A 23,191-nucleotide genomic window follows, 5' to 3' on the forward strand; every position below is an offset into this window, starting at 1 on the left:
GACAAATTGAGATAGCTGTTCGCACGTTTTGATCTTCTAGAAACCGTTATCACTGAAAACGACCCATCCCGAGGAGCTCAATGTTTTTGTAAAAGAATCGGGCTGTCGTCACGTGCTTGCCGCACCGTGTCATCCTAGCTCAAACGGGCTTGCAGAGCGTTTTATCCAGGCACTTAAAAACGCTCGTAGAAATCTACCGGAGCGGACACCATTACATCGGAGGCTTAACAAGCTTTTGTTGCATATCGCAACTCGCCCCATGAGACAACAAGTGCGTCATCAGCAAACTTGTTACTAGGACGACGGCTGCGAAATCGACTCTATGTTGTGAGGCCAACGGTGGGAGGCAGGATTGCATATAATCAGTTCAAGCAATCCGTGGCTCGCCCACGTCGTGATCGTGACAGCGCAGTCGATGTCCAAAAGATGGCTCGCAGTTATCGAGGAAGACCAGTCTGGGTCCCTTGTGCTGTTGTGGGGCAGTCCGGCCCTTTGTATTTTAACGTTCGGGCTGCCACACCCAGAGGCAGTTTCACCTGACATCGTCAGAAGATCCAGCTGCTCGCGCGGACCACAGATCTGGAGTTCGAGGCATCTGACCAGCATGGATACAAGTTCCTGAAGTTTTCCCCAAGCATCGACCCGGCGACATCCGCAATTCCTACCACCAGTGGTCCTGCCATTTCGCAAGAACTCCAGATGACAGGTGCACGACGGTACCCGACTAGAGACCGTCGACCACCGGGCAGATATCAAGCTCTAGTTTAAGTTGGTAAATTAGCCAATATAAAAGGGGAGGGAGGTGGTGTCCAACGTATCGCCGCAGTCCCTAATGCGCAGGCGCAAAACGAATAAAAGGCGCGCTCCGCAACCTGCTAGTGGGCTCATTTCGGCCAGCTACCCACCGACGAACACGTGGCAATAAACGTCGCTTAGCGCCTAAAAACTTGTCTGGTCCTTCGCATGTGAACCACGCAACACGACAGAGGCCGCTAGTGTTATTCTGCGGAAGCAGAAATTAGGACTCACAGCCTCAGCCTTTAAGTATTTGACCTGTTGATTCATTTGTGATGTTCTTCCTGCGAATGGGTATTCCATCTATGCAATTGGTGCTAGTCGTTTCACCGTTAAGCTAAGCTAAGCTACGCAACCAAGTTATGCAAGAGACCAGGTGACATAGATATAAAGCCCGCTGTAGCAAAGCCTTAAGAACGTGCCTGCTCGCAATTCCAGATTCTTCTCTGTGTCCCCACCTCTCTTATCTTCTTGCAGTGGCTGCTCGAGTCTGCAGATCCCTGCAATGTGGCTATTCATTTATTGTAAACCTCATCGTCATAGAGGCAGTCAACACTTTTCGCTAACGTCGGCACAAGATCACCTGCATATTATGGCACTTATCTCAGTGGCGTTAAACACTTCCAGCAAAAAATACTTAAGTTAGAAAGCCTAACCGTCGATATCTAGGGTCCTTAATAAACAAATAATTTATCTGCAATCTGGACGTGTTATATTGAAAGCAGATGCAAAAATGTGGACCCCGAACTTACAATTTTCGCATCAAATAGGGCTAGTTCGAACGAGGCGCTACTAAAACAGAGCTAGCGATACTACCACGTTCGCAATAATTGAGCTCGACCATGTGGCTTCACAGTCTCAGCCTCTTTAGTTACTCACAGGCATTTCGGTTAGACAAGGAATTAGGAGGACGGATGCTTTAAGCGAAGCGATGTGATCTAATATTTCTCTTCGTATTTTAAGCTTCCGAGGACTTTCATCTGATAGCATGATGTATTCCGGTATTAAACTTCAAATATATTAAAAACAAGGTTAGTCACCATTTCTCATTAACGCTTGCAGGAATAACTTCCGTATTTTATTTTCTTGGTTACCATAATATCCTTTGCTGGTGCGTTATATTTGATGCATATTATTGCCATTACTCTGCCGAGTACTATTTTGCATTTCATGACCTTAAGGCATATTGCATATCTTTAAATTCAATGTCTACATCGTGAAGTGTTATGAAATAAAGGCCCGAATGTGTCTAATAATGTTTCATGCATGGGCATTGGTTTGTTTTCAAAATTCCAAGAAAACAAGTTTCTGCTGTGACGTCTTTGCATTTTGAATCAACATGTAAGGTGTGTATAAAAGATATGTGAATTCCGTCTCCAACTAAGGGCCCCAAGACTGTTCAGTTGAGCAGAGATGGAAAGTGTCACATTTTCAGCAGTACGACTTTCGCTTTTCTTGCTCTTACTGTGAGTATCAAGCTTTTCACGGGACGAAGACGCATTTTGCTTTAATTTTACACTTCCACGTTTTTCGCACGTTTACCTAAACCAGCAAACTAACAAGGCACTTCTAAAGTGGCGCTGTTTGTTTGTCAAATGGCAGAAAAATTTCATTGAGTGAATCATGCACTATCCACTTTAAAAAAGATAATCCAGCATGGTATTGCACGGAAATGTTTATGAAGGATACCTTAACGCTGCAGTCGCAGGAGTAAACAAGCCTACATAAAGCGCCTAAAATGAGCCTGCAGTGTGAGTTTGTAGTTCTCTGAAATCATTAAAGCAGCATAATTTCTTACTCTGGCCAAATATGTACTTATTTCTAATACCGACAGTAAATAATTGCGAATAACGGTGGGAGAGGTACCTTCTCAGAAAGACTTCTACCCAGCAACTCCAGTATTTTGCGTATTAAATGCTGTTTGAAGGTGAAGGTCACGCATAATGCTTTTATGAGCATGAAACTAAAATACGTGAAGTGTTTTTCCGAAAGTTAATATGAATATGCAGGTAGTTTTGATGTTCTATCATATGTATTCGTAAACACGTTTTGCTTAAGAAAAATTATACCTATCAAAACAGGAATGAAATAGCTCCGAATAGGCAAGCTGTGTTATTGAATGCATCAATAAGAGCTGAGCTTAAGATAAGTTATTGGGCACGTAGAAGTGCACACAATGTAGTGGCAAAATGCAGCTTAAGAAAAATGAAGCTATAGTACAAATTTCGCACAAACAATGCGTGAGCGGCGCACTTCAGGCAAGATAGCAGAAACAGAACAAATGCTTTCAGTGTTTTTTATCGCAGGCGCGTTTTATCCTCTAAATGTACAGATGTGCTCGTTGTCTGGGGGTCATCTTAGCAAAGAGTGTGAAGGACTGACTAGAAAGAAAACAGCGTAAGTGCTTACCAGCAGCGTTGTGCATAAGTTGGGTTGTGAAGAGCATGAGAGACGTGAGGAATTAACGGGCCCGATGTAGAGAAACATGGAGCAAAATGGTAAGCAGTTGAGCTTACTTAAGCAGGGTGATCTTAACAATCAGCATTGACGACCCCTAGAAGCGAAAGCGACCCTACACCAACAAGCCGAATTGTCTACTTCTATGCATTATATTTCTTCTACATTGAGCCCTTTCATTTCTTTGCTTTCTCATGCACTTGACAACTTACGATGTTGCGCCGATGGCGAGTGACTCCTCCCGCAATTCCATAACCATAAATCCGCCCAGAAACCCGTATGTGGCCCATTAGTGCAACTATTTGGTTCTTGACCTCTTTTTCAATCGTTTAACCCCAGACGAGCGGCGTACAATGCCAGGGAAAAGCTTTCACTCATTTAAATTCGCTGGATACCCATGTGGCGGTGGGAATTGAACCTGGCAGTTCAATAAAGCTTCAACTGGGGCACAACGCTGATTGTCACCGCTTGTTTCGTTGTATTTGTTCCCAGTCTTTTGCGTTGCCTATGCAGACTTGACTGTATTTTGATCTATTGGGCCATACTGCCTCTGCCGTTTTAGAATTTATGTAGAGTGGATGCCAGAAACTATATCATAGTTTGTTTTGATACTGCAGGACAATCGCCTGGTGCCATCATCACGCAAATGGGGAAGACTGCGCGTATCCGGTAAACATACAATATTTTTTAACTTCAACTTTCTGGCTTCAAAATTTCTGAATTACAACAGTTGGTGATTAGCTATCACAAGGGAACTAAAAACACGCACCAATGTATCTAACCGATACGTGTAGAGTAAACACGCGGTTTGTGGTGTGGCCAGGCCTGATCTGAGCATCAGCAGCTGCTTAAGCTTTCTCCGACGCTCGTGAATGCATCACATTTACGTAGTGGCATACGTGGATCATACTGAGTATGATAACAAAGACTTTCACATCCTTTGAAGAAAGCTACCAGGTAACCGTAAATATCAGTTGCTTTTTTATATCAGATGAAGATGATGCAAACATTATAAAGATAGACGCAAAAAGGGTTTTATGAAAGAGGTTGGCGTCTCTATAGAAGTCCCCATTGACTATATTCTATAAAAACAAGGATTGTCGTTCTGTTTAGAAAACATGTGCCCGGTCACATTGAGATGTTCCTACACAGTCATTTACAAGTAGCCTGCCATGTGATACACGAAAAAAAGTTTTATTTGCACCATCATCGTAAATAGAACAACCCAAAAAGACAAAATGAACTGAGAAGAGGAAGGTTGCGGTGGTGCCATATGTACACAGAAATTCACTTGGCCTCAAAAATGTTGGCAAGAGGTATTGATGCAACATTGACCACCCCGCTCAAGATGAAGAGGATTTGCCCGGCTATTCAAAGGGAAAGAGAATCGAAGAAGCAAGAATGTGGGGTGAAACATAGAGGCCCATTTGTTGGTGTTGTGGTGTTGTGTACAGGTTCCACTCTCTTATGGAGCCTGTTATATCGGACAAACAGGGCGCTGTATTAACAAAATACTACTGGAACACCGGAACGACTTGGAAAGTGGCAAGGATAAAACATTGCTGGTCTCCCATTGCCATTCCTGTAGAACAGTGAAGAAGGAGAAGTGTACTCCCCTATTTGACAAGGATAGGATTTTGTATCACCACAAAGAAACGGTTGACGAGTGAACTAGTGGAATCATATTTTATTTCAAGGAACATTAAGTGCGTCAGCAACACTCTATTGCTCTGTCAAGCAAAAATATTTTTTTTAGTAACGTTTTGTGTGGCAGGGGAACCCAGGGGTTGTTTGACATGAATGCTTTGTTTTCGTCATATTTGTTTTTATCTGGGCCTTGGAGTAAAGGCTTAGGCTGAGTTGTGAGTAAGCGCTGGTCCTGGGGATTCCTTTTATCTTGTCCTGTGTGTAACTGTTCGCGCTGTTTATATTAGCAATAGTCGCAAAAGCCTACCTCTCTCTCTCTCTCTCAGCACTCTTTCTGCATAAGCGTACCTTATTTAAAAATATGGCACCGGCAGAAAAACGGAACCATCCTGGTGACTCAAGGAGACAGAGAGATAGCAGTATCCTAGTGGGGTTGACGTGAACGACCTCACGCCCTCGGCGGCGAAGGTCGGTAGAAGTGGCTAGCGGTTCAGCTATATAATTTACGAGAGACGTCTGTTGTAGCACACGATAGTGTCCGTGATACATGGCGATAAGCTTGCTGGACAGACCAGGTGGTGTCGATTAGACCCAGAGCCATACGTAAGCACCGGGAAAGAACTTGTGGGCAGAATGGCTGCTGTCGCTATGCGCTTGCTTCTGGGCTTGCTCTTCAGATGCAACCGAAAGAACTCACTGGCTGAATTGTTCAGCATGCCTGGCAGCTGCTCAAAGCGGGATATACTATCAGATATCAGGATGGTAAGGGAGGATGGTGTCTAGGGGAGACGAAGGTTCTCGGGCATACAAAAAATGGTGAGAATGGGATAGCTGCTTGAACAGTGATGCTGTAGACAAATGTTAGATATGGCAGAATTTTGTCCCAATCTCAGTGAGCGCAGGCTATGTGCTAAGACATGTCACCCAGTGGTTTATTGGAGCGCTCTGTGAGGCCGTTGTTTTGAGGGTGGTAAGCGCAGGCAACCCGGTGGATTATCTGACATTTGTGTAGAAGCGCCTCATTATTCGTAGGTAAGAAAGATTAGCTTCCATCACTTACAAGTTGACGGGGTCCCCATGCCGCAGAATGAAGTGGTGAAGAAGAAAGGATGACATTGGGTGTGTTAGCATCCGGAAGTGCTTCTGTTTCCGCGTAGATAGTAAGGTTTGCGATGACCACGACAATGTAATGATAACCTGTTTTTGCGTGCGGCAGAGGTCCACATTATTCGATGCCGATTCGATCAAAGGTTCGGTCTGGGCACGGAAGAGGCTGTTGTGGGGCCGGCTGATGGTGGGAAGGAGGCTTGCGATGCTGGCAATCCATGCACGAGCCCACATACCTCCCGACGAAGGTATACACACCACGCCAGTAGTAGTGGTGTCGAAACCGTTCATAAGAGTGGAATGCAACCAAATGGCCACAACGGGCGTCATTATGGTAAGTTGCGAAGATTTCCTTGCGGAAGTGGTCAAGAATGACCAGCAACTTGCGACCATGGTGTCGAGAGAGGTCGGTCATGAATGGCAAAATGCTGCGCATTTGAGAACAAAGTGCGCGAGCGGCCGAATAAAAGGACAAGTTCGTGAGAAGATCGATGAGCGATGCCAGCCACGGGTCCTTGCTATGTTACGATGGCATGTTGTCGGTGGACAAGAAAGACAAGGTTGAGTTGAAGGCAGAAGGCAACGGAACGTCAGACAGCACAGCTGAGTGAAATAAAGAGTCTTCGTCTGGAAATTGCGCCCTGTGCGACGGATGACTCGGATATCATACTATTGTATAAGCCGCAGCGACCAGCAGGCGAGACGGCTGACGGGACCGTTCAGTGAAGACGACCAGTACAAAGCGTGGTGGTCTGTAATAACATCGATTGGGCTCTTCTACCACCTTGGCCGAAATATCTGAAGTGCCCAAACAAAGGCCAAGCATTTCTTTTCTGCCATCGAGTAATTTGTCTGCGCCTTGATCAACGTTCGATTTGCGTTGCCAGAAAGTATTTATCAACACCGGGTGTTTTGCTGGGCAGGGACATCCCCGAGGCCGGCGTCGCTAAAATCAGTGTGCACTTTGATAGGAGCAGCCGGATCAAAATGGCGCAATGCAAGGAGTGAGGTAAGTATGGTACGCAATTTTTTGAAGGCAGTATCGCAAGCCGGCGACCAGTCAGAAAGATCGTTATGAGCGTCAAGAAGTCTCGTCAGAGGGGCAATGATGGTCGCAAAGTTCAGAAAAAAAACGCCTAAAACACAAACACAAGCCTATAAAGCTCCGTAGCTGCTTGATAGAAGTACGTTTCGGTAACGCAGCGACAGCTCGGAGTATAGATGGATCAGGAAGGACACCATATTTCGACACTGAAGTCTCTAAAATTTTGAGTTGGCGAGCGATGAAATGGCACTTTTTTAGACTGAGCTGCAGTCTGGCGTCCCTAGGAGATTTCATGAAAAACTGAAGGTGAGTCAAGTGAATAGCGAAGTGTAATCAAAATGCGGCAATATCATCTAAGTAGCTTCAAGTAGCGGAGGATATTGTCTCTCATGCGTTCAATGGTGGCGGGCACGTTACACAGACCAAACTACAGGACGTTGAACTCATAGTGCCCATCTGGAGTGAAAATATCGCCTTCTGCCGATCATTCTTAGCCATTGGAACTTGCCAGTAGCCAAACTGTGAATTGATTTAGGAGAAAACTTGCGCCCTATGTAGAGTTCAGCATACTGTCTATGCCGGGTAGAAGATAGATGTCCTTTTATGTAATCACATTCAGGCGGCGGTAGTCCACACAAAATCAAATAGACCCGTCTTCTCGACTAAAACGACCGGCGACGCCCAGGGGCTACTGGAGGCCTGAATGACACCACTTCTGAGCATCTCGTTGACGTGCTCATCAAGCATGCGCGCTCCGAGGCTACGACACGATAAGGAAGTTGACTTATTGGGGCGTGCGTACAGTGTAAATGTGATGGGCCACAGCTGACGTCCAACCCAAAGATCGCTACTGAATGTCAAAAGAAAAGCAGAATCGGTTCAGCATGTCGAGGAGCTTGGTGCGTTGGTCAGGAGATAAAGCACTGTCAACGGCTTCGTCAAAGATAGCCGGAATTAATAATGGGGACGAGGAAAGAGGTGGGCTAAGGGCACAGAGGCTGTCGGAGGTTGTATCCACATAGGCTGAAAGAAGTAGAATTACAGAAATAAATATCTGAAACGAAGACGCTCGGCGTGCCCACCACACTCACAAGGTCGCCGAGTGGGTTGAAATAATCGATACTGGTGGCTAGTTCGGTACTGCCGCTTGGTACACTAAGGATGGCGCAGGGCAGGGCAAGTTATATTCGCGAGACAAAAAGGAAGATGGTATTGTGATCGAACGAGCTGCGGAGACAGCCGCGCCGGATCTAAAGAACGGCGACAACGGATCGATACTGGAAGCAGGCGCCTCGGACCACCCAAGCAAGAGCTGGGGATTGTCCGGATGTGAGCGACCAGCATCGGCGATGGTGAGACGCCCTTGAATGCACCTGACACGGGCCAGCCGAAGGGAGCAGTTCGTCACCCGGCGGCAATTACCGTGTTGGGTCCCGCCAACAAGTCGGCGACCGGACAAGGGAGAGGAAATGACCAACGTCCGGTCCCTTCAAGTGTGGAACGCCGGTACGGAGAGCGGGAGCGCATTCTTCCTTTTCGTCCCATGGTCGGCCAATAGGACAGCTTTCGGCTAGTTTGCCTCTTTGAGTGCCTGGCGCCCACGTCGGGACTGATACCCCCAGGTGCAAGAACGCACAGCGACCTCCAGCTCATGACATCTTGCCGTCTGGTCGACCACCTCCTCACCTTGAAGCCAGGACAAGTAAAAGAGGTGTGCGAGTGTGTGAGAGTGTGGAGCAATGAGGTGACGGAAGCCACTCCCTCGAATTCTGGCCCGCCCCTCATCTAAGGAACATAGGAAATCGACCCTATATAAACTTGCGACAAGTGTGCTTCGTGCCTCCGACTAACCAAACGCTACCATGTAATTATTGTATATAAAGTTCTCCCTCTCGCGTAAAGTCCATTTCCTACCACCCCGTCCTTGTTCCTGCCTCGACAAATTAACCGGCCCTACCACACGCATCCTGAGTAATGAGAACTGGATAGCAGCTGTGAGATGGTCTGCGTGGTGTCCTTTCTTCGGCTTGGTGAGTGTGTCGCCTTCTGTCCTTAATTTTTGCCAGGCTTAACGTAAGGTGTTCGTCCTGGTAAGGAAACTTGGTTGTAGAGGTCTGTTCGGTTTTGAACCCTGCTTTACACCTACTTCTGAGAGACTTGTCACAAATAAGGGCAGTCATGGATAGAAGAAATCTGCGAATAACGGAGTTAACTGTGATGTATGAGGGTATGGGGATGGATTGTGGTAAAAGAGAAAAAAACAAAATTGACAGCGCGATTGAAACCAACGGTTATGAAGACCAGAGTATTGTGAAATGCTGGGGTGAGATGAACCGAAAAGCGCAGGAGGAAATTGAGGAACGAAAAAGAAAAGAAATAGAGGGAACAAAGGAAAGAGTAAATGGAGCTAGAGACAAAGCGACTGGAGGTGAGAAGAGCGAAAGCACGGGCAGAAGTGGCGAAAGCGGACAGGGCAACTGCTGGGAGCCGTCAGGCGTCTAAGCCGCCTAAAACAAGACCTATTTTTCAGCTGTAACAATACGTAAAAATGTACTTTGAACGCATATGTGAGAAAAATGAAATTGTTCGTTCCTCCTGGCCCCAGCACCTCTTGAACATTTATCCGTGCGAGGCGGCCAACGGGCTTGCTCTGCTTACCAAGGAGGAGGCGGACGATCACGATAAAGTAAAAGCAACTTTTCATAAAAAGTATCTCCTCTCAGCCGAAGCCCTCTGTCGGCGGTTCAGGGAAGTAGTTAAACAATCTTCTGAATCTTTTCCGGATTTTGCTTTGCTTACTATCTCAAGGCAAATCTTAATGAATAGCTCAAGGCCCCTGAGGTTAAAAAGGTCGTCGACCAGATCTGTTTAGAACAATTTTACGATTGTCTGAATGAGTAAATGCTGCTGTGGGTGAAAGACAGGCCGGAGAAGAAAAGCTTGGAAAGCGCCGCCGAACTCGCAGAAGAGTTTCAAGTCAGATGCGACGCAGGGAGAGAGGGCGCGCGGGCAGTCTAAAACCTCACAAATATTTCGCGAGGCATCCATCGCGGAACGAGAGCCTGGTATCTCCCACGCGGAGAGGGAAAGGGACAAGACACGGCGACCTCGAAAATGGCGCAGCTTTGAGAAATGACGTTTACAAAGAAAGAAGGGAGAAGGACCGTGATATAATCTTTGAGCCGAGGAAACCGGCCACTTGCTTTCGCTGTAAGGAACCGGGCACATCGTGAGCAGCTGTCGAATGGCAAATGTAGTTTTTTCGCTCACCACCCTAGACGAGGAAAACATGCTCTTGTTGACGCCGTACATGCGTGAAATGACCGTAAAAGGGAAACATTGTCATGTTCTGCGCGACCCCGCCGCTACGATGGATATGGTGCACCCCGCGCTCGTTTCCCCACAGGATTTCACCGGTGAGTGCGCGTGTGTTAGACAGGTGGCGCAGGCAGACAGCGTTTGCCTGTCTGTTGCACGCATCAAAATTGACAGTCCGTTTTGGGGTTCTGCATACAGAGGCGGCGGTGTCAGTGACTTTGCCAGAGCAGTGCCCGTATCTTTTTTCTAACCGCTCAGAGGGCCAGCTAAAGAAAAGGGGCTTGAGCTACGGGGACTATTCTGTGCAGGTGCTTAGGTGTACTTAAGCCCGCGAAATCACAGCGCAGTTAGATGATTCGGATGAAGGTAAAGAGCATGCACTCTGCGAAAGAAATTCTGACGTACATGCCTCGGCGTTTCCTTTCAAGAATGTGATGCCTTCTGCGCCGCTTAGTGAGTCCAGAAAGGAATTTGAAACCTCTTTGTTGCCTCCGCCATTGGACGGCTTCTCTGACCTTATGAGGGTGCACCGAGATCCTATAGCGGTTGAGCAGGCGAGCGATGACACTCTCGAAAAGGAAGTGTCAGGTCAGTGAAGGATCGGCGAGAAAGAAAATTGTTCTGAAGGAGCGCGTAGGAATGTTCTACAGGCAGTACAAAGACGCCAAACACGTGCGCTACGAGCAGCCAGTGGCGCTACAGAACTTTCGGGAAGTATCCCAAAGCTGTGTCAAAGGAAGCGGCTGGTCCGGTAATCTTGGCTTCAAGAAAACAAAGGCTCTGCTGTTGAGAGAATGTTATTAGCCTTGGAGTTTTAGGAATCTTGAGTGGTTTATGCAGACACGTGACACTTGTCAAAGGGTGGGAAAATCACAGGATAAGTAGAAGGCACCTCTGAAGCTCGTGCCACTGATCAGTGAGCCGTTCTAGCGTCTTGTGGTAGATGTTGTCGGTCCACCACTTGCGATCGCTTCGGGCTATTTCCACATCCTAACGATCATCTGCCCAGCGACGAAGTTTCCTGAGGCGATTCCCTGAAGGAGTTGAACTCTGCAGGAATTGTGGATGGTCTAATAAAGGGGTTTCCTTTGGTGGGTTTCCCCGCTGAGCTGCAAAGCTACCGAGGCAATGCTTACACGAGTGCGCTCGCTAGCACCTTCCTAGAGAAATGCGGCATTTGCATACTACACAGCTCTGTAAGGCACCACCAGAATAACAGCATAGAGGCATACCATTCAGTGTTCGAAAGAGTCCTCAGGGCATTGTGCTACGAACATCGCAGAGAGTGGGAAGAGTGTTTGCCGGCTACCATGGTTGCACTGCGCTCGGTGCCGCATGGAGCGACAGGGGTTAGTCCACCTGAACTGGTATGCGGTCGATTGCTCATGTCACCCCTTCGCAAGCTACGCGAATCCTGGGAGGGGCAGGGCGGCGACCCCAATGTTCTCGAATATGTAATTCACCTGCTGGAATGGCTTCAGTCTTGCAGAAAACTTGTCAAAGCTAACGTGAGATCGACCCAGAAGAAAGCGAAACTCTATAACGACCGTGGCGCGCGGCAGCGATCGTTTTTGGCAGGAGACAAGGTAATCCTGCTGGCCGCGTCCAAAGCAAACAAGCTTGATAGGGTTGTGAATAAAATTTTGGAAGCCAACTATGTGGTAAAGATGTCCGGTAGGCAAAAAGGGTAAAAATTTACCACTGCAATATCATGAAGCCGTATTGACAAAGGGAGGCGGTCGTTCAGCTATCCTGAATGCACTCAAAGAGGCAGAGACCGATTTTGTATTTCCCGTTAGGGGTACAACCTCTTTCAATGGGGTTCTTAAGGGTGTATCTAGTGATTGAGATCTCGTCCTGCAGTAGCATAATTTTTGAAGTGCGCTACCGTAGGGGCAAGGAAAACGGCAATGTTGACGGTATCAGCCAAGAATGTTTCCTCGGGCCAAACATACCGTCCACGCGCTCCTCTGAGTGTACCTTTCATGCTTAAAGGGGTCTATTTTCTTGGCCATATTCCTTTCAGACTTTTTTTTCTTTAACAACACTTAATCATACAGATTAGTAAATGCCTAGTTTAGTTTTACGATGTAAATTTATCTCTCTATATTCATGTTATCAGCTGTTGTCCGGAGATCGCGACGGCAGCTGCGGTCCTTATTTGTTACCAAAATTTATCCAAAAGTGCAAGGACTGGCTAAATAAATCGCCCGCGTAGGTCTGGTCAGCACCTCTTATCACAGGACGCCCATAGAGTGACCAGAAAGGGGAGGCAATTCTTGGGCCTATAGTTGGGCCTATTCTTGGGCCTTTGGCCGCCTGGCACAGCTAAGGAGATGGCGGTGCTCCTGCCTCGGCGGGGTGGGGGGGTGGCCTGCAAGCATCTCACTTCTGGATAAAAGAGGGAACCGGAGACCAGCCCAGCTTATGCAACCTCTTTAGAGGAGATACTTAGTGGCTCGATGTGCAGTGCAGAGTCGGTGCGTTGTGAAACTCCAGAAAGCGGTAGGGCAACGTTTTGTAGTAAGCGACAAAGTCGAGATTCAATAGGACACAGCAGCACCACTGTCTACAAGCGCAAGGGCACAAACATTTTCAAAGCAGTTCAATTAAATTGTACGGTGTGGAACCATGAATTTCAGTGGTCGACGAAAGTGCAGTTCTTGTTTGCGGAAGTACGCCTAGTGGTTTTCCGGCGAAGGTGAGCCAGGATTGCGACGAAACAGCGACTGCGAGCGAAGACGCGAAGAGGTTGAGCGGTGCGCAGGCAAGAACTGGTAACATTGGGATGAGGGTTGGCGTGGGCCTCGGTGACGGGGCGACAGATGAGCATAGGTTGCCAGGCTCTGTTTGGCAGTGAAGGAAATACGCAAGCTGGGCGAATCCTACGTAGGAGGGGGTGTTCATGCGGCGACTTCCGCGTAAGATAGTGGAGTGCGTCCTGATGTCGGGACAGCGTCAGCATGAGTGAGCGGAGTTGTATAATGAGTTGGTTGGCCAGCAGACGGAAGTGATTTGGCAACATGTTCCTTAATAACCTGAGGTATTGTTGGACCTAGGTGGTTAGGTGGTTGCGGAATGTTTGGAAGTAGGGACTATTGCCAGCAATCTCTTCCCGCACGAGGTCTGATCACTTGAATTATTGTGTAGCGGAATGTGGCATCAAAGACGCGATTGTGGCTTCAAGTTGTCGAACGACAACCCGTTGGCGACGAAGGTCTTTGTAACTTTGGCACATGGTGACCACATCAGTTACAGTACGGAGACGATTGGCCAAAAGCATTTGGGATGCGCCTTGGTTGGTTGCGATCATGACGAGGCGAGTCTTGCAGGTTTCAGGCATTGATGCATTGACACGATGTCACAATTGTAAAACGTCCTCGATGTAGCTGGCGAACATTTCTTCTGTTTGCTGAACCCCTACAACGGTGCCCTTGAATTGACTAATCCAGCTACCCGGGCCCGTGGTTGGTACGGGCTATGCAACCGGGTGTGTTCTCGAAGGGCCCCAGATTCGCCCTCCCCCCCCCCTTCTCCCCGTTAGGTTTTCTCCTGTCTCTCGGTCGGTGCCCGAGTGCGCCCGGTGGATGAATGGCATTCCCGCGAGGGGGGGCAGCGTATTGGAAGACTCTTGGTGCTCTCCCTGTCCTGGCCAGGGAGAAACAAATGGGAGTCAGGCCTATCAGGATCATATGGCACAAACTCGCTGTCCCCGTTTCCTATCTAAACGCCCATAACCTATTCCTCAGCCAAAATCCCAGTTCTTTTATATCATCCCGCACCGCTGCTTCTAGGGGAGATCAGAAGAGTCTCACCGGGTTCTCTCCCCGGTAGTGGGTTACTATAGGAGCAGATCACATATATTTATTAACTTCCTTACGAAATAGTTTCTTCGTTTGGACCTGTTCTTTTATATCTATGATTGGAAAATCTTTCTCTACCCGTTATACATATGTGGTACGGGCGGAGTCTGTCTATGACCTCCAACATACTGTCTGCTGCACCCGCTCGCGCAAACGACCTTCAGGGCGCAGCTTGTGGTTCGCTGGCGACCGAAGACATCAACGAAGTGAGATTTGAAGGAGGCCTAAGTTGGGACGTCAACCTCTTCATCTTTATTGGCGTACCATAAAATGGCTACTTCCCTAAGATAGGAGAGTACGTTATGGAGTTTAAAGACGTCATACTATTTATTGTCGGCGTTTACGCGTTCCACAACCAAAGCCAGTCTTCAACGTCTTGTTCGTCAGTGCCATTGAAGATCGGTGAGTCCCGCTGGCGAAGCACCTCGGAGCGTAGAACTGAAGGGGCCGAGGACGCGAGGATGTATAGGTGCTGTAGTCATTCATCGTGACAGGATTACAGTGGCTGCGGAGCTCCAGCACGAGGAAAGGGAATATAAAACCTGAGACCTTAACCAAGTGGTAAGCAGGGGGTCGGGCTAGTAGCGGTTAGGACTAAGCGTTAGTGGTTTATCTTGAAGACATCTAGCCCGCAATAATACTTCTTATTTTTCTCTCTCAGCAATCTGTCCTCACAAACATTACTTCAATAAATGCAAAGCAGCATTAGGGGCTAGTTGGTTAAATATTTCAAGACACTTGCGCGCTACGTAACACACACACACACACACACACACACACACACACACACACACACACACACACACACACACACACACACACACACACACACACACACACACACACACACACACACACACACACACACACACACACACACACACACACACACACACACACACACACACACACACACACACACACACACACACACACACACACACACACACACACACACACACACACACACACACACACACACACACACACACACACACACACACACACACACACACACACACAAGAAAGCAGGAAACACGTACACAAGACAAGCGCACCATGTGCGCGCTTGTCGTGTGTACGTGTTTCCATGTTTCCAGTGTGTCTAAGCATAGCGTAGCGCGCAAACTTCCTAAATTTTTATTTTCATTACATAACCATCATCATCATCACCAGCAGCCTTACTATACCCACTGCAGGGCGATGGCCTCTCCCATATTTCTCCAATTTACCCGGTACTGTGCTAGTTGTATCCACTTGACCCCTGCGAACTTCTTAACCTCATCCGCCACCTAACTTTCTGCCGCCCCCTGCTACGATTTCCTTCCCTTGGAATCCAGTTTATTACCCTAAGCGACCATCGGTTATCCTCTCTTTGCACTACATGTCCTGCCCATGGCCATTTTTTCTTCTTAATTTCCACTAGAATGTCAGTAACTTGAGTTATTTCTCTTACCCACTCTGCTCGCTTCCTATCTCTTAATGTTACCCCTACCATTTTTTGTTCCATAGCCCTCTGGGTTGTCCTCAACTTAAGTAGAACTCTCTTGGTTAGCCTCAATGTTTCAGCCCCATAGGTGAGTACAGGTAAGATGCAACCGTTGTATACTTTCCTCTTGAGCGATAGGTACCAGTAAGCTGCTAGTCTTAAACTGCGAGTGCTTGCCAAATGCGCTCTATCCCAATCTTATTCTTCTTGTTATTTCCTTTTCATGGTCCGGATCTGCGGTTACTACCTTTCCTAAGTAGACATATTCGCCCACTACTTCCAGTACTTCGCTGCCTAAGGTAAACTGCTGTTCCTTACCGAGGCTGTTAAATATTACGTTAGTCTTCTGCATATTAATTTTTAAGCCTACCTTTCTACTTTTTCTGTCTAGGTCCTCAATCATTATTAGCAGTTCATCCCCCGAGTTAGCAAGGCAATGCCATCAGGAATTCGCAAATTACTGATGTATTCTCCGTCTACCCTCATCCCTAACTGCTCCCATTCCAAGTCTGAATACTTCCTCTAAGCAAGCTGTGAATAGTAGTAGGGAGATCGTGTCTCCTTGACTAACACCTTTCTTTATGGGAATTTTGCTACTTTCTTTGTGCAGAACTATGGTTGCTGTGCAATCCCTTATATATCTCCCCGTACTTTCACGTACGGCTCGTCTACCCCCTGATTTCACAATGCCTGCATCACCACCAACGTTTCAACTGAGTAAAATGCGTTTTCGTAATCAATGAATGCTATGTATACGGGCTGGTTATATTCTGACCATTTTTCTATCACCTGGTTGATGGTATGACTATCATTGATAGTAGAGTATCGTTTCCGTAAACCTGTTTGATCCTTTGCTTGATTGCAGTATAAGGTGGTCATGATTCTATTAGCAATTTCCTTAGTAAATACCCTATACGTATTTGACAGTATGCTAATTGGTCTGTAATTTTTAAGGTCCTCAGAGTCCCCTTTCTTATGAATGAGGATAATGTTTTGCAGTCTTCCATGATTCCGGTAGCGTAGATGACACCAGGCATTGCGTATACAGGGTGGCCAGTTTTTCTAGAACGATATCCCCCCCGTCCTTTAAAAAATCTGTAGTTATCTGATCCTCTCCAGCGGATTTCCTTTTTTTCATAGTTTCTAATGCTTTCTTGACCTCGTCCTTCGTCACTGGTGGAACGTCTGACTGTTTTTCCTTAGCGGCAATCTCATTACGGTCCTGACTACTTTGGCTGCTGTAGAGATCTGTATAGAACTCCTCGGCTACTTTGACTACCTTGTCCATATTAGTGATGACGTTGCCCGCCTTGTCCCTTATCGCATACATCTGGGTTTTGCCTATGCCCAATTTCTTCTTTACCGCTTTAAGGCTTCCCCCGTTCTTTACAGCATGCTCAATTTTCTCCATGTTATACTTCCTGATATTGGCCACCTTGCACTTATTGATTAGCTTTGATATATCGGCCAATTTTATCTGGTCTGTTGGATTGAAATCTTTCATACTATGGCGTTTCTTAAATCATTCGTCTCCTTAGACAGCTTACCGCTATCCTCTCTAACTGTCCTACCGCCTACTTCTACAGCGTAATCAGTAATGATATCTCTGAAATTATTGTTAATTGCTTCCAGGGTAATGTCGCCATCCTCGGTTAGAGCTGAATATTCTGCAGCGAGATCCTGAACTCTTCTGCTCTCCCCCTCACCGCTAATTCGTTGATGGTTTCTTACTTACCACCGTACGCTGGAGCATCTAGATGGACGCCCATTGAGTGAAATTAAGATTTTAGGTGCCTGGCCACGGCGATCGTCTACGGTGAAGGCCTTCCAAGCACTGCTCCGCTTTATGAGATGCACAGGCCTAATCGAAAGACTATGAGTGTGCTATGACATGACTGTGACGTGATGTGATGTGGCGTGTCTGTTATGTGACTGCACTAACTTCAACTATCCCTCTCTCACAACTTTTATATCCACTTATCCCCTTCCCCCAGTGCAGGGTAGCAAACCGTTTGCTTTTACTGGTTAACCTGTCTGCCTTTCCTCCTCCTCCTTTCTTCCTTCTTTTCTAACTAATCTATTGCGTTCCTTCTTCAGATTTAGGCTAATTCGAGACATCACCATCCTGTGGTCACTGCATCGCACTTTCCTAATTACCTCTACATCTTGCATAACGTCGGGGGTTGAACACAAATGAAGTCAATTTCATTTTTAGTATCCCCGTTAGGAGTTTTCCATGTCCATTTCCGGTGCTTCCGCTTGCTGAAGAAAGTATTCATGATTCCTAACTTATTGCGCTCTGCAAACTCAACTATAGTCACTCCCCCCTGCTATTCCTAGAACCAATGCCATAGTCACCTATTGCCTGGTCTCCTGCCTGCTGTTTCCCTACCTTGGCATTGAAGTCGCCCATTAGTACATTATACTGCGTCTTTACTTTTCGCATTGCCGATTATACATCTTCGTAGAAGCATTCAACTGCCTGGTCATCATAAATACAAGTGGATGCATAAGCCTGTACAACCTTCAGTTTATAGCGCTTATTAAGCCTAAATACGATGCCTGCCACCCTCTCATTTATGCTATAGAATTCATCTTATTGCCTGCTATATACTTATTGACAGGGAAACCTACTCCTAGTTCACGCCTCTCCGGTAAACCTCGATGACACAGTACATGCCCATCCTTCCGTACAGTATATGCCTCATTCGGCCTACTAATCTCACTAAGCCCTATTACATCCGATTTCATACCCTCTAGTTCCTCTAACAGCCACTGCTAAACCAGCTTCACTAGCTAGGGTTCTAGCGGTAAACGTTGCCAGGGTCGGTTTCCAATGGCGGCCTGTCCAGCGGAACCAGGTATTCTTAGCACCCCCTGCTGCGTCACAGGTCTGACCGCCGCCGTGGTCAGTTGTTCCGCAGCCACTGGTGACTGAGGCCGGGGTTTTACGGAACTAATCATGAGAGGCTGTGGCCAATTACTGCACCGGGGTGGCTAACTCCTGTTCTGGTGATGGCAGTGCGTTTCCGGGGCTGTTCACCGGCATCAGGTCGCACCCCAAACCCGTTTATGCAATTCCATCGACACGCGGACTTTTTTTTTCCGGTAGGAAATTGCGTGGTACCGATATTTGAACCCCGGTCCTCTTGCATGCGAGGTGGATGTTCTACCGCTACCATTACATAACCATTCGTTCATAAACGCTACAAGTACGCGAAAGACAAAGAGCTAATTGCAAGGCAAACGCATAATTCTAAAATGAGTGATTTGTTTTAATATTCCACCGAACAGCAAGTAGGAGGTACTTTAAATGCTCTGTTGGAAGGAAAAAAGCATTATTCATTGTTAAGCGCGACAGCAACAATTTTACTGTTTCTGGCCTCTTATTAGAAATCATTTCACTACTGCTGTAACATGCGTCTGCCTTTGATGTTACAAATTATTTGCGATAAAATCATTTTTACCTCGTCTCATTATTGCGCCGCCTTGCTAATATATTTCGATACTAGTCTAATCAAGCTTTTATTTCTATACTGATGCCATCGATAACTAGGCAGCATGTAAATTATTAATTGCTCAGATGGTCAGAATGTACTTACTATGGTCAAAATAACATAAATGATTGGAATGCTTTGCTGAGTGGCGTTTATAAATAGTTCAGAAAGTTTTGAAATGCATAAATCATTGAATCAATTTTCTATCCTCGCTATATTCAGCATGCGACCCCACTCCTCCTTATGTCCTTTGACTTATTTGTTTTAACAACTTGGCATACTGAAGTAGTGGCAACGGGAGTGATAACAGCTTAATTACGAAACAGATTCATTAAGTAGTGCTTCAACAGTTGCACTGGCTTGTTTGTTTTCGGTGTTCTGAAGCTTTCGCCATTTCGTGCATTACCATTATTTCACAAATAAATAATTGAAGTTTACGGAAAAAAAGTTAACTTCCGAGCTATTCGCTTATAGACTCGGTGAAAAATATGTCAGCCATCACTATTTTGTACCCGAAGCATAGCTTCAATTTAAGGTGTTTCTGCTTTATAATTATTGACATTACATTTTTATGGCATACCGAAACCTCAAATATTTGGTCATAACCAAGAAAGCGAACTGGTTATATATATTTTAAGAAATTACCCATTGAAGACGAGGTGTATACTGCTGTTTTCATTAACGTCCTCCCAAAAGCAAGCATTAAACTACAATGGGAATAATACAACTTGCTCACAGAGATTATAGTTAGAACAAAAACTGTGCCCAGTCAAAGGCACTGACACCAGGCAGTCTCTCTACCAAAGTCCCTAACCACGATTGTCAATAAATGTGACGGCAAGGAGAGAACTAAACGATTGCCTTTTCGGAGTGAGACGTGGTTTGTTGTACTTTGAAAGAAATACGTATTAGAAATGTAATTTCTAATACGGATTTCGTTGGTCATAACAATCGTCTCAGAGACTACCCACGGCTACAAAAAGTAGTTAAGGCTAACTAGGTTAGCTGAAAACTTGTCCTGGTCAAGGGCTCGAACCCAGAGCACTTTGCCCTTTGTTGACACAAAGACTTCAAGCAGCTCGAAACTCTTGCGATGAAACTTTTTCTACTGGACCAAAGCTTTCTTGCGTAGCTTCTAGTGGATTTTACAGATAACGTAAGTCATTTTTCGCCATGTGACACTACAGAGCAATTTGTATCTAGCCACTGCAACGAAGGCAGAGCACGCTAGCTGGTCCGCGGCGTCTGCTTCGGAGTGACTCGTCTTCATTGCATCGCTCAAACCACAGGCACTCAAATTGATATTTGCGCCATAAACTGCTCGCATTGTGTGTGTGCTAATTGTGTGTTGAAAATTCGTAAAACAAACTAATATAGTAACATTTTTCTCAAGATAAAAATGTTCGAAATGTCTTATGTTTTAAAACGTTTACTAAAATTTACGAAAGCAAAGCCGGAATTAGCATTATTAATGTGCTCGCTTGTCCACCTACATGACGAACATTGCCCTACTACATACATTGCCTAATTGGCTTGTATTCTTATTGAAACAGGAAGTATAATAAAGTATTTTTTACCCTCATGTTCCAGAGGACACTAATATTTACCTGAAACGTACAATGACAAATATATAAATTGCTTTTCTTTTCTTTTTAAGTCATGCGCACCTTCAAAGGCAGAAAATTCACCTGAAGATGCACCACAAGTGCCAGAAGCTTTATTGGAGCGATCTGGAAGTCGTCCTCCTCCAAACCCACCAAACCCTCCGTTTCCACCACCACGAGTAGGAATTCCCCGGCCACCTCCACCGCCTCCACCGAGAGGTTAAAGGTCAATAATGACCTCTCTAACCCGCGCTTTAAAAGGGCCGCAAAATTGGAGGTCGATTATGTTTGGGCACGCAACAAAGAAAGAAAAAATCATTCACTACTCTCACATCCTACCTCCGAAGTGTTTTGTATTTTCTCGTGCCGCAACTCATGAAAAACAGGTATTTTCGCTGAATGGCCAGTAAAAATAATCGCGAGAAATCACGCAGATGTCTAGCACGAAATAAGGGTGGAAGGAGGGAGCCTCAAACTGCAAGTCGAGCCAACATTTCAAAACGTGGATTTGTCTTCTTTGGGTGAAGAAACGTCCACTTCTCGAAACGTTAGCTCGACTTGTAAACTGAGCCTCCCCTCCCTTACCTTTGCTCAGAGCTCTTTCGTAAAATGTAGCCATCTTCTTTCCGTCGTTCTACACTGATGAAGTTCACAAGGTGAATGAAACAAGATCTTTAAAATAGGTTTCCATTTACGCATAGCCTAGGCTTTCGCGCTAACGTGTGGCCGCATAGCTCAGATAGCAGCCTGGTTGGGCGCAGAATTGCTATACGCCGTTTGTCATATGAATTTCTTCTGGGAACTCATGAAAACAACTTTGCGTTGTTTGCTGATCGCATTTCAATGTCTCTAAAGCCCTTAATTTAAAAAAAGTTCATGGTCTCTGCAAGAATTGTCTCGCTACAGTGGGAGGATTGCGATTCAGCACCCATCAAAGCTGCTATGAGATCTACAAGACTACAAGCTTGAACGCATGCCTTGATCAAGTGTAAACGAAGCTATTTCAAGGGTAAGGATTACTTCCGAGCAGGATATCTTTGTATGGTGCTTTGCGACAGCTGTGTGCATTTGTGTATTAGCGTAACTCATGTTTTTCCTAATGGTATTCCATCCACTACATCAGTAAATTCCCATGGTGGCATCAGAAATGAGAGTGACCATATATTTTGACCATGCTGACCTAATGTCTGATGGATTTGACGGCCAGCTCTCGCTAAGGTAGCGAACACATAATGCTGGTCATTTGATTTCTGCCACCTCTTGCAGGACATTGATTTTTGCACATATGTAGATCATCTACAGAGCAGTACTACGGTTGATCTAAAACCGCACGCATTGGTTTGTGGTTTATGCGATCACGATGACTGGGTTGGGTCACGATGCTTCGATTTACAAATATAAATATATCCTTTTGTTTCTACTTTATGACGTATAGGGCTCTCTGATGGAGTCCCTGATCAGAAATGCTCTTTCACGGGCAGAGATCCGCTGCATGAGGTGTAGTGTTTATGGGAGCTGAGTGTTGTGCTGTGAAGCCAGCTCATGCCTCCTCCATGATCATCAATTAGCAAGCTCGGAAGCCAGGTAGTTTGTTTCCGCCGAATGAGCGCAGTTGCTGAAGGGACATAATGTTGACGTCTGCGCCAGCGCGCATGCCCAGCTTAATAGCAGCTGCTATATATTCGCTTTTCTTTCTAGAGAAGTTTACGTGCTATGCTCCTTAATATAGTCACGTATGAAATATAAGCAAGCCTCTAGGGTTCGTTCGTGCGCCTGTCAGAAGTTGAGATTGTCTGCAGCGTTATATCGTCCGCATATGCGGCATTTAGATAGGGCTCCGATGCTAGGATTCGTGGGAAGCTTGGCATAGGAATGTTAGAGTGGGAGTTATAACACCACCGTGGATAACGCCCATTGCTCTATGTTCCCGCAAACCTCGAAACTTCACGACCATTCCTGAGAATGTTGTGTAAGCAAGAAACACTTTCGAAATGAAAGAGGTGCCCACCTACTCCTCCGCCTGAAGCCGTTATATGCTGAAATGGGGCGAGGAATGAAGCGCCCATTTGTTGTCAACACCAACCAAACTTCGGAGCCTCGCTTTGATAACATGTTCGAGAACGTCATTATGAATCCTGTTAATATATGTTTGAGCCCAGAATCATCGCTCAGGACGTTGCAACTGTCCTAATGCCACTCAAGTCTACGTAAACACATGGGTTTCTTCACATTGCAAAGGCTGGACGTTGAGGAAATAAGCCTCAGGTCTTGCAATGTCCAATTGCAGTCGCAAAATATTCCGAAGGCTGCGGCTCGTTACAGATGGTGGAAAGTTAATTGCAAATTTCTGCAAGCCATGTGCATAGTAT

General features: G+C 46.2%; 1 long non-coding RNA gene across 1 annotated transcript; it reads left to right on the plus strand.

Moving 5' to 3' along the window:
- Positions 1 to 2,135: 2,135 nt before the first annotated feature.
- Positions 2,136 to 21,140, plus strand: LOC146171518 (uncharacterized). The gene is made up of 3 exons (XR_014702858.1): positions 2,136 to 2,261; positions 3,870 to 3,921; positions 20,876 to 21,140. It is a non-coding gene; the product is annotated as an uncharacterized LOC146171518 (long non-coding RNA).
- The last annotated feature ends 2,051 nt before the right edge of the window (positions 21,141 to 23,191 follow it).

This window comes from Amblyomma maculatum, unplaced genomic scaffold (genome assembly GCF_055883805.1).
Source record: "Amblyomma maculatum isolate TAMU_Amacu unplaced genomic scaffold, ASM5588380v1 scaffold_20, whole genome shotgun sequence".
NCBI classification, from domain to species: domain Eukaryota; kingdom Metazoa; phylum Arthropoda; class Arachnida; order Ixodida; family Ixodidae; genus Amblyomma; species Amblyomma maculatum.